The sequence below is a fragment of the Panthera uncia genome (genome assembly GCF_023721935.1).
Source record: "Panthera uncia isolate 11264 chromosome B3 unlocalized genomic scaffold, Puncia_PCG_1.0 HiC_scaffold_1, whole genome shotgun sequence".
Taxonomy (NCBI): Eukaryota; Metazoa; Chordata; class Mammalia; order Carnivora; family Felidae; genus Panthera; species Panthera uncia.
Genome location: NW_026057582.1, coordinates 5,487,481 through 5,499,700, shown reverse-complemented (window position 1 = coordinate 5,499,700; position 12,220 = coordinate 5,487,481).

Here is a 12,220-nt window from a genome sequence, read left to right as displayed (position 1 = left end):
TGCTGTGATCACCCTGCTTGTGACCATGTGAGATGGTTAAATGCCCACGTGGGGGGGCAGGGGGTGAAGCGAGGTGGGTGGGGGAGTGTCAGACTACTCCTGACAGTACAGAGGCTCACCAGCTTCCAGACCGCAGTTGACAGAAGGTAACTGGAACCTTCGAGAACAAAACTGAGGACAAGAGGGACTCTGGTACAAGACAAAACCCACGGACTTATCAAGAGAGATTTTTATTTCCCAATGCCAAGTCCTAGAAATCATGGATAAGACTTCCAGATGAATAAAATGTCACAAACCCTTATCTTATTATATTGTTATACACACACATTTATCTAACTATATATGCAACATATGGCTGTATGGCAGTCTAGTTGTGTATATATATATATATATATAACAATATAGTTACAAACTGTATAACTATATAATTATACAGCTGGTGTGTGTATCCATTGGTGCAGATATAGTTATACACACAGGACTATATTGGTAGAGTTATATAATGCACGGTTATAGTATATGGTTATACAAACTGTGTGTGTGTGTGTGTGTGTGTGTGTGTCTAAATCCGAAAGAAAGGGAATCACTGAAAGTGAGAGAAATTGATGCCAGAGTTGGGAGAGCTGATTCTGTAGCTCGTGGGTTTCAGACCCGGAAGGGGACGGTGTAACCAGGCGCTGGAGTTCGGCATCAGCCCCTGGGAAGCTGGGCACCCCCTGCGTAAAGCCTGGATTTCCGAGAGCTGCTACCATCAGCGACAACAGAGCAAGACACGCTACACCCGCTGGGGATGAAGCGTGTGGCCCTCCTGGGGCTTGGGTGGGGAAAAAAGCGCCGGAATAAAGCACGTGCGGGACCCAGACCCGCTCTCCCGGCCGAAGACCCCGGGCTCCCACAGGAGCGGGAGGTGATCTGAAGGACATTCTTATAACCCGACCTCATCGGACCCACCCCGAGGGAAAACCCACAAAGATGAGCTCACAATCTGAAACCACCAGCCACCAGGGCATCAGATCCACGAGGAATCCTCGACACGAGAGAACCCGGAGTAGCGGCAGCAAAACCGTAGAACCGATGGCCACGCGGCCAAAAGCATCCTAAACAACTCGCCCGTTGGTTCTCCTTGGCCGTGGTGGAGACAACCGCTAGGTGACAGTGATTGATTCTTCCTGTGGCCAGCCCTGGAAACGACCGTCGCTGGCAGATGAGAATATAACATCACAGCGAACCTGGTGGTGAGGGCTGACGTGGGTAGAGCAGAGCTTCGGTGAATCTCTAGGCGTGCGATGTGCTCCTTGGAAGAGAGAGCCGAACATCCAGTTCAGAGGGCACGGAGGGTCCGCGGGCTGCTTTCACCGATAAGCGTGGGCTAACGCCGGTGAGAACACCAGACCTGGTCCTCTGAGAAAGGGGGCAGACTTGAAGCCCAGTCACAGTGGCCCAGAGCTTTCCAGGTGCTTGGGTCACCGGATACAGAGGCACATGTGCAAATAATAATTAAGCGCATCCCCGTCATAACCCTGAGTCTGCCTTGATCCGCTCAGCTGCCATAACAGAATAGTGTGGACTGGGGGGCGGGGAGGGAGAGGGGGGGCTCGCACGGCACACATTTGCTTCCCAGAGTTCCAGAGACTGGGAGTCCAAGATCAAGGTGTCAGCGGGTAGACTTCACGCTGAGGCCTCCGAACTTGGCTCCCGTCTCACTGGGTGCTCACGTGACCTTGTCGTTATGTGCCCAGGGAGAGTGAGAGAGCAAGCTTCTGGTGCCTCTTCTTATAAGGGGCTCCGCCCTCATGACCTCACATAACCACCATTACCTCCCAAAATCCCCGCCTCCAAATACCGTCGCACTAGGGGGGTCAGGGTTTTAACATAGGAATTTGTGGGGGACACAAACACTCGGTCCGTAACAGGGCATCCCCATTTTACGGGCCAGGAACTGAGGCACGACCAGGTTATGTGATTGGGCCAAGATCTCCAGCTCATCGGTGTCGGAGCTAAGCTGTGAACACGGGCAGTCTGTACCCCTAGTGTCTTCGGTCACTAACGGTGCCTTGCTGTTGCTCTGCAGATGTTTATTTCTGAATTCCCTTGATAACCTGGTGAGAGAGCCATCACCAGCAATCAACCAGCAGGCACCTCCAGCTTCCCAGGCCAGAGAGAACCCCGAGCCCCTTCCCACCTGCCCCATGATGCCCCTCACCTCCAGCCTCCCCCTAGGTCCGTGAGTGGCCATGCACCTGCTGCTGGGGCCAAGAACGCACCGTCATCCTTGATGGCCACCTCTCTTCCACACCCGCAACCAATCCCTCGGCACGTCTCTATTTCCTTCTCTCCATTTCCAGAAGGAGTCCTGAATCGGACCTCTGCTGGCCACCTCCGCCTCTTTTGATGTAAGTCCGAGCTAATCTCCTGTCTCCTTCCCCGACCCTTGCTTTACCTCCTGCCCATGACAGTCGGCCCACCACATGCAGCCAGAAGGGGCTCACTAAAATGTAACCCAGAATCATGGGGCGCCTGGGTGGCTCAGTCGGTCGAGCGTCCGACTTCGGCTCAGGTCATGATCTCACAGTCTGTGAGTTCGAGCCCCGCGTCGGGCTCTGTGCTGACGGCTCAGACCCTGGAGCCTGCTTCTGATTCTGTGTCTCCCTCTCTCTCTGCCCCTCCCCCACTCTGTCTCTCCCTCTCTCTCTCTCTCTCTCTCTCTCTCTCTCAAAAATAAATAAACATTAAAAAATTGAAAAAAAAAACCCTTTTTGCTTATTTAATCAAAAAAGACACGTTTGCTTCTGTTGCGATCAGTGCTCGGTTATGGGATGTGCGGGCATTTCCATATTGTCCAGTGGTGACCGTGTGCCCCACTTGTGCACCTCCTGGGGAAAGATTAGCCAGAACAAATGGCTCCAAGAGACAGCGAATGCTGGGAAGGCGTTTGGGAGGGCCTAACTCCCAGTATCCACTCGAATGTTTTCAGTTGCAAAAGCAATAGGGCAAAGCCCCCTGAAACTTCGGGGTAGGAGAAAATACCTCTGTTGAGGCTTTCCTTCCAGCATTCGCATCTGAGAGACATCGACACCGCGTCATGCGGCGATCGTGTGGAATCCTAGCACGCGCACGGTCTCCATTCTTTTGAAAGTGAACATTATCTCACGCATGGTTTTCCTAGTATTACATAAGTCTTCAACCTCTCGTGTTAGGGGGATATAAACATCCCATAATGGACCTTCTCATTCGCTCACTCCTTTATTGTTGAACACAGAGCCTGCTTTGAAAATTTTGCTATTATGTGTCATTCGCTGGCATGTTTTCTCCTCTTGAATCATAAGCATTGTGTCTATGTTTCTTTTTTCCCTTTGCTCCCGAGAAGCTTAGGCTCCAATACATGATTTAAGTGTAGCAACATATAGCCTGTTTCTCTAGGCTATATTCTTACGCAGGTGTTTACATTTTACTCTGTCTTTTCATCTCTCTGCTCCTGATGTTTTACTGCTTTTTTATATTTTACTATGTTTCCTACTGGCCTGCTCACAGCCTTGTGGGGGGAGGAAGGATGGAAATTATTAATAAGGAATTGAACGAAATGTTGAGGCAACCTGTCTATAGGTCTCTCTCAAGAAATCGCTAACTAGTATACTTAGTATCGTTTCTGAGGATTACATCACCAGATCAAAGAGTCAGGATATCATTAGGCTTTTGGTACCCACTAATCCAGGGCTTTTGAGAGAAAAATGGGAGAATGTGGTTGAAACATGATATAGGGAACAAACCTGAACTCGCACGGGTACCTCCAAACAAAGGTCGTGCTGAGCGCCGAAGGTGGTGGGAGACCAGCCTCCCCTTTGGAGCCTGCAGTGCATTTGGAGCCAAAAGAAGTTGCATGTGGCCTGTCTCACCAGCGACCTGCCAGCACCATTATCATATCTGGGGACTGGGACAGGAAGAGTAACCACCACTTCCTCCAGACAGGAGCCTTGGGTTCCCATCCTGGGATGTGTCCTGAAGTGGACATTTCTTACCCTAAAGATGTTTAATTATAAGAGATGGCAGAAACACAAAGGTATGTTCATTACAGCCTGTGAGGAATAAGCCATAGTAAAGAAAGACAGTTTAGATGGTGACAGTATGAAATGGGCCGAAGACTGGGTTTCCTAATCTGTAATGAAGAACACTAATGTCCCCTCCAGCTTCCTGCTGGAGCCCATGCTCCCATCCAAAAGAAAGAATGCTGATTGTTCACTTTCTGCCTCCCCAGCTAACTAGAGTCAGCCGGGGCATGACTGTATCCAAGGCCTATGAATGGGGGCACTCTGTAGGAACCCCAGGACAGTTAAGGGAACAAATAACTGATATAATGGTGGGTGTCTTATCCTGCCCGCTGAAAGGGAAACCTCTGGAAGGCAAGGGTGCACCTTATTGATTTGCAGCTCCCCAGAAGAGTCTGTGACACAGCATAGGTCCTTGATAAATGTTTATTAAATGAACTATTTGTGGATGGACGGATGGGTGGATGGATGGATGGACGGATGGATGGATGGATGAGTGAATGGATGGATGGGTGAGTGGGTGGGTGGATGGATGCGGTGAGTGGGTTGGTGGATGGATGGATGGATGGATGGACAGATGGGTGGGTGGATGGATGGGGTGAGTGGGTGGGTGGATGGATGGATGGATGAGTGAATGGATAGATGGGTGAGTGGATGGATGAGTGGATGGATGGATGGGTGAGTAGATGGGTGGATGTATCGATGGATGGATGGGTGGATGGATGGGTGTGCTATACCTTAGGATTTGGGAGAGGATTCCCATGTTATATGGGATAATACAGGATGACCTTTAAGAGTCTCAGCCAGCTATAAAATTCTGTTTGTCTGTGGGCTTCACTGTGCTTTTCCAATATCCATGCATCTTCCCCTGTCATACCCACTGCAAGACGTGCCTTTTCTCCCTCACTGTCCTCATCATCGTGGTGAATCTTTACTCATCTTTTAAAGAGCTGCACAGTTTCCCTACTCCTCCCTCTCCCCAGCTGATCAGCTGTCCTCCCCCTGCGCCCTTCTCACTGCCCACACCACCCCGTCCTGCAGTCTGGTTTCATAGTGCATCTGTCTCATTGAACAAGGAGTTGCTTAAGAGGAAAGACCAGGCCCAAGACCTCCCTCCGTGCCCAGACTTGATATCTAGGTCAGGCCTTGTTTGGGGAGTGAAATAGACTCCTGATCTCAACCAGCTTCAACTTCTTTAGAGCATCCTAGATGGTCTGTAACCAGGATCCAGTAAAAATTGGCTTGAAGGCTATGCCATGCAGGCAGCTGGTAACCCAGACTTCATCTACACACGAGGTCAGAATCCTCGTCTCCCTGGCTCGGAGGTCACAGAAGTTTCGTCATGTATTTTAACATGTTAACATTTTTTTTTAATGTTAATTTATTTATTTTGAGAGAGAGCGAGGGAGAGAGAGAAACCCAAGCAGATTCCATGCTCAGCGTGGAGCCCGACACGGGGCTCAGTCCGTGAGATCACGACCCGAGCCGAAATCAAGAGTCGGACGCTTAACCGACTGAGCCACCCAGACGCCCCTCACATTTAACATTTTTCGAAGTTCTGTCCACCTCGTTTTCTCTCCAAGGCAGAAGGCAATGTTTTCTAACTTTGAGGAGCTTACAGCTCCGGACTCAGGTGTTCAGCAGCCTGCTCTGATGCCCCAAGTATGAGGAGGAACTCCTTGGAAAACGTCCAGAATCTGTGACCTGCAGCGTGGCTGAGGACACCTCACTGCGACCGGCAAAAGCCCAGGAAACTCACTCTCGCCCTGATCTGTGTCGTCAGAATGGGGAACATTTCTGACATACACATGCCCTCCGAATGTTGGTATTCTGGGCACACAGAGGTCATCGGGGCCCAACCATTCAAAGGCAAAAGGTGTCCTTCCAGGTCGCCTTAAGTCTCCATTTTACGGGTGGAGAAACTGAGACCAGAAAAGGGAAAGGACTGACCTGGGGTGGCAGGGCTACTTATGGGACGACGGTGAGAATCAAGTAGAGCCCTTCCTTTGCCCCCACGGGCAACCCCCAAACATGGCCTTCTTAGAAGGGCTGAGGGAGGGAACAGGTTACAAGACAGCAGGTGAGCCTTTCATGTCTGTCCCTTGCCCGGTTTTCTGGGTGGGAAAACACACAAAGTCTCGGACACCTGCATTTTAGAGCCAGCTGGGAAAAGACTCGGAGCCCAGGGCCCACGGGAAAGAAGAGAATTCCCCTCTGGGGATTCTTCTTCCTTGAGCCCCTAGAAAGCAGGGCAGGTCTTCTCCCGAATGGCTACCATTTTTGGTGCTGCGGTTCAAATCCCACGTCTTGTCCTCCAGTGCTTAGGCATGGCCTCGGGAGAACGGTGACCTCTTTGGGGTGAAAACGGGACACAGAGGAACGCGCGGCCGGGTCTCTCCTCCCAGCTCTGCGGGCACAGCCCCCACAAAGCATGGCTTCATGGTGTGTGTTCATTTTTTTGCAGCGTCCTTGCCAAGATTCCCCGGGCTGCCTAGGTGGGGACCCGGCTCACGGTGGTGCCCAGTGAGGTTGCCGAAATGACTCGCGTGGAATGTTCTTTGTGTCTTTAAGAGCAGGAAACATAAGAAGAGCAGACAAGAACCCAGGGGACCTTTGATCCCTTTTCACCCAGAGCCGTGGGCTCAGATGCTCACTCCCGAGGAGGGGACGGAAGGGAACTGTGTGCCTAACTGGCTGAGACCCGGAAGAATGCCTTCTTCCTTCTCCACCTTGGCTGCTCCAGGCCGGGCACTAGGAAACATCAAGTTAAAAGCTCTTTCCTTCTGAAAGGCCTTGTTTCCTCTTCTGGCTCTGTGAGATTATCCCCAAAGAACATTTCCTCAAGTCCGTTAACATCTGCCACATGGGACGGGAAGGTAATTCTCTTAAGAGTCACAGGTGGTCAGAGATGCTCTCCAGTCCAACAACCTCACCTCACTGATGGGGGACCCGGGGGACCTGCCCGAAGGCACAGAGCCATTTGAGAAGGGCTTCTGTCCCACTCTGACCTCTCAGTGCCACACTCAGTGGCTCTCACTGGGGAGTCGGAAAATGTTAGCTGAATTAAACGAGACCTTTTAGAGTGGGAGAGAGCCAAAGCATAAGAGACTCTCAAAAACTGAGGACAAACTGAGGGTTGATGGGGGTTGGGAGGGAGGGGAGGGTGGGGGATGGGTATTGAGGAGGGCACCTTTTGGGATGAGGACTGGGTGTTGTATGGAAACCAACGTGACAAATTTCAAAAAAAAAAAATGATTTAAACTAGACCCAAGTCTTGCCATTCCCAGACAAGTACCTTTTCTTCTAAACCACTCGTTCTCAACTGTGGCCGGATAGGAAAATCACCCGGATCACTTTCAAAAACCGTGACATCTGGATCCCACCTCCAGAGATCCTGATAGAAGCTGGTGTGGGTGGGGCCCGAGCACTGGGACTGTCAAACCCTCCCAGGTGCTTCCAATGTGCAGTGAGGACTGAGGACCCCTGATCTAAATCACGAGGCTCCGCAAGATAAACAAAGAGAACTGTTGGTGTCTCGGGCCATTATTTCCTGTCTTCCCAGATGTAGGCACAAGGGGTTGGGTCAAGAGGAAAATGGAGAAAGACCTTCAGTCCCCCCCTTGGAAATGAGCTGTCCACCCCCCACCCACCCCTAAAAGACACAGAAGAGGACCAGGCTAGGAGATCAAGTTAAATGTCCAATTTATTTTTATAACTTGGAACCAGAACAAACTTGGTTTTGAACAAGCGTACAAATGAAATGGCAGACACATGCTGAACTCAACATCGTGACATTAAGGGGAAAAAGAGGCCCAAAATCTTGTACAGAGAATTAAAGGAACAATAAATATTTTACTAAGCAATATTGAAATGACCTCCTGTCATCTCAACATTTTATCCATAATAAAAAAAAAAAGTGCCCGTTTCTTAAACTGAGCACAAATACCAAGCAATAATAAATAGTTCCAAACTTGTAGTAAAAGACAGAACCTCCAAGTAAACAACAGAAGCTCATACAATAAGTAATAGAAAAGGTAATAAAAATATTTTGCCTTGCCAGTACAAATGCAAACAACTTAAATCAATGGAACTTTGCTTTGCAGGGTTTGAGATACAAAGAGCACCAAAATCACGGGTTTGCCTGTGTGCAACCGAACCTTCGCTACGTCGCTTCGGACCGGGATGAAAGGCTGGCTTCCTTACTTTCTGACATTTTGCTTTAGAGTAGTTCAGCCTCCCCCTCTCCCCGTAAAAGACCCTCTAATGGCAAGTGGCAGGTTCCAATTCGGGGCAACTTTGAACAAAGTTGTGGCAGTATGGAACCCGGCCTGAGGTCAGCTGGGTCACCCAGGCTCGGGGCCCCTCTCACTGCGTCATCTGCTCCAGTGTCGGCTTCTTAAACGTGAGAGAGAAGCGTAATGCGCTTTTCTCTGCGGTCGACAGAGACACAATCTTTGTGCTTTAGGATGGCTTAGTCCTGGCATTCTGGTGACTTTGTGTAAGCTGGTGAGGGCTGGCTAGCTTTCGCAATGACAGGAGGACCACCTTGGAGGCTCTCAAGTACCTTAACAGGGCATCCGAAGGGAAGGGCAGCCCCTGGGTCTTCAGGTCGGGTCGGGCAGGTAGGAAACTGACATCTCAGCTTTCTCTCCCCTCCTCCCCATTTCTGTTCACTTTGCAAAGGTAGGTGGCAAGGAGGGAGGGGCGTACTGAACGGAAAAGCTCCCAGAAGAAAGATTTCTGCATTTGGTAAAGAAATTGCCCAAAAAGATGCTTGGTTATACTTTCACAACCTGAAATAATGGTTTTTACAGTTCCTGAAATAAAAAAATGGCTTCCTGATATAGGTATTTTTTTTTAAATGTATTATTCCCTCATCCAAAAAACCACCACTTTATTTCATCTTAAAGCTACTTGGCTTTACAAAAAAAAAAAAAAGAAAGAAAGAAAGAAAGAAAGGGAGAGAAAGAAAGAGAGAGAGAAAGAAAGAGAAAAGGAAGGAAGAAGAAAAAACAAGAAGAGGACGAAGAAAAAGGGGGGTACAGGGAGGGAGAAAGAGAAGAAATTAAATAAAGACGAAGAAGACAAACAACGGGCTGATAGAGAGGGATGGAGAGGAAACGCAGAGGAAGGAGAGAGAGATATGGAAAGGCACCGAATTCATCCCAGGCCCTCGGCACTCGGAAACTGACGGAATGTAGGTTTCAGCGAGAAAAGCAGCAGAGCAGGTAAGAAAGACAACAGGCCAACACTCTCCGCGGCATGAAAGGCCCTGGCTGTGACGGGGACTCCTTCCTGAAATCCAGTGTGTGCTGCTCTCAACAGCAGCTCACGTCACCTGTGCCTAGCTGATTCACCAGCTCTTGTTACATCTTCCGTTTGTCTGGTTCAGGTTTTCCCAAGGACTAAAGAAAGCTCGGTTTGCATTTCTTTCTGCTCTTACGGGCGGGAGATGTGGTGGTGACCGCCACGATGGACGGTAGAGAAGGAAGATGCTCTCGCTCTCTCCTCGGACCCCTGACATCTTACAGATGGCCTCTCAGAGAACAAGAGGACCCTGCGAGATGTCACCAACATCTTTACGAAAACCGATTTTCCCACTCAACGCGAATAAAGGATTTCCCATCCGGTCTGCTGTGGCCACACCAGGGAGCCTTGATGCAAGGTTCGGGGCGTTCGGGGAGAAGCCCTGCTCGAACAGTCCTTTGTATAGGCCAATTTCGACAAAAATATATACAACTAAAAGGATCTGTGAACCAAAGCATTTGACGACTTCCTTTTGTTTCTTTTCCTCAAAGGTTGTCAAACAACCCTCTTTCTCCTGTACAATAGGACTTAACATACAAATTTTTTTTTGCAACATTTTATCCTGCCAAATTAAAAAAATATATTATGGCAGCCTGTTTGTTTTTGTTTTTTTTTTCTTTTTATTTCCAAATTCACTAACAAAAAGGTACATTAAATCCCTTTAAAAGGACAAGCTTACAGTTAAAAAATTACAAGCTCCAGTAAAAATACAGCAAGTGCCTACATCATATGAACCAACCAATATATCCATTCCAGAGGGGGCGGGAAGAGAAAAATAAGGTCAAGGTCAGAAATGTGATTTTTTTTTTCTCTGCAAAGCAATAACAATATTAAGCACTTTTTTTCTACATACTTTTTCTACATGGTGTAGCAATCCCCTTTTAATCCCCAAATACAAGTTTCTATACATTTTTTTTGAAATAAAAATTCAACACCCAAGGCAGAAAAGAATTTACTAAAACTCCGACTTTACAGTTACTGTGACAAGAACAAATTTATAGACCCACCATTTAAGTTTTACTGCAACATTTTCAAGGAAAAGAAAAGGGTTTTTTTTTTTCTTGTTTTGTAAAATGCCCAGGCATTCTCAATTATTACAAATACTGGTCCACTTTTACAGTAATCAAGAAATTTTAATATATATAATATATACTAAAACCCCGTCACCAAAAGAAAACAATATACACGCAGCCACTGTGGCATTTTTTTTTATAACCTATTAAGCAAACTTTGAAAAAAAAAAAATGATCGCTCCAACACACATACACACGATTTTTTTTTACCCTTGTATGTATCCAATACTGTAAACGTATTTTTAAGACAGAGTGCACTAAATTTAACTTTAGAAAAAAAATTAGCCATTGTTCCTGAATTGTTTTTGTTTTTCATTCAACGATATCAGCGTGTAACTTCTGTCACTTGAGTTTTAATTCAGCAGTAAATCACCTCCACGCCAAATCTAAGCAGCGTTGTCCCAAAAAACAAAAGGGGTTGAGGATAATTCAGCTAAGGATGTCCACGGTTGTGCTGGGTTTATTTCTTCATTTGATTGGGTCCTTATGGCATTTTCACGTCCTCTATCTTCAGCCAGGATTTTTAAAATTTAATCTAATTAAAGGTAAAGGTGGCTTTGTTTGTATCTAAAGAATGTACTTTTCTTGTTTTACTCTTAAAAAGTCTTTTCGTTTCCAAAAAAAAAAAAAAACAAAAACAAAAACAAAAACAAAAAACAAGGTTTGCATTTGTCTCAAGAGACTCAAATAGGAAGATCAGTTTTCAAGGCACTCACGTCAAATTGAATGGCAGTAGAAAAACTGTCCAATAAATTATTTTATTTTGTTCTTTATAGTGCCAGTATTGTGAATGCCATGCTTAGCAACACTGACACTCGATCTCAGCCGTCCCTTACAGTTTAACCCACCTCTGGGCCAGAGAGAAGAATATGCTGCAATTTCTTGTTTAGAAGCCATTTAATTTAAATGCAAACAAAAGCTTTAAAGTGCGGGTCAACAGAATTCCAATGTCTAATCTTAACAGTCCAATGTTTAGAACCTTCCAACCTAATGGGATAGAAAAAAAAAAAAATTGGAAAGTAGCGCTGGGCACCTTCGGATGGAACTCTTTCCCTGCTTTTCCAGTAAAAGGGAACAGAAATTTGCAAGATTTTCCCCCCTGTCCGTACAATGTCATCAGTGTGCATTAAATGAGAGAATACTAACTTCTCTCAATTCACCTCGTCCAGGGCACTTGTCTGCTTGAGACACGGTCATAAATTATCACTTGTAGCAACATAGGACTTGGGACTTTTTGTAGTGGGGGTGATAGAGACAGAGAGAGAGAGAGAGAGAGAGAGAAGCCATCAAGCCAGAAGAAGCCTGAAAGAATACGGTGGCTTTCTTCCTGTGTCACTGCAGATCACCGTCTACCCAAAAAAAGGTACCCTCCGCCCATTTTATGTAGCCTAATCTACAGCAAAGAGCCAAGGCGGCACCCCAGGGCACACCCACACCCCAAGAAAAGGACAGTATCTGCTGATGCCACACCACTGTAGAATGCTCTCAGGCCATTCCCCCCCCCCCCCGGCAGCTCTCAAAAACTGGCATTTCTCCGGCAGTGTGGAGTTTTCGGGGTGGGGGCCCCCACCACTCAAACGTTTCCTTGTATCATGTAAAGGTTGCAGAAAAGGCCTCTGTTACTCAGGACATCATCAGTGCTACATCTCCATTCCAACTCTGAAGCAAAGTGCTACGACTTTAAAGATTGTTATCCGCTGTACATCCACCCCCCCCCAAAAAAAACCCAAAAAACCAACAAAAACAAAAACAAAAAAACAAAACAAAACAAAAAAAATGCATGCCACTTTTTATTTC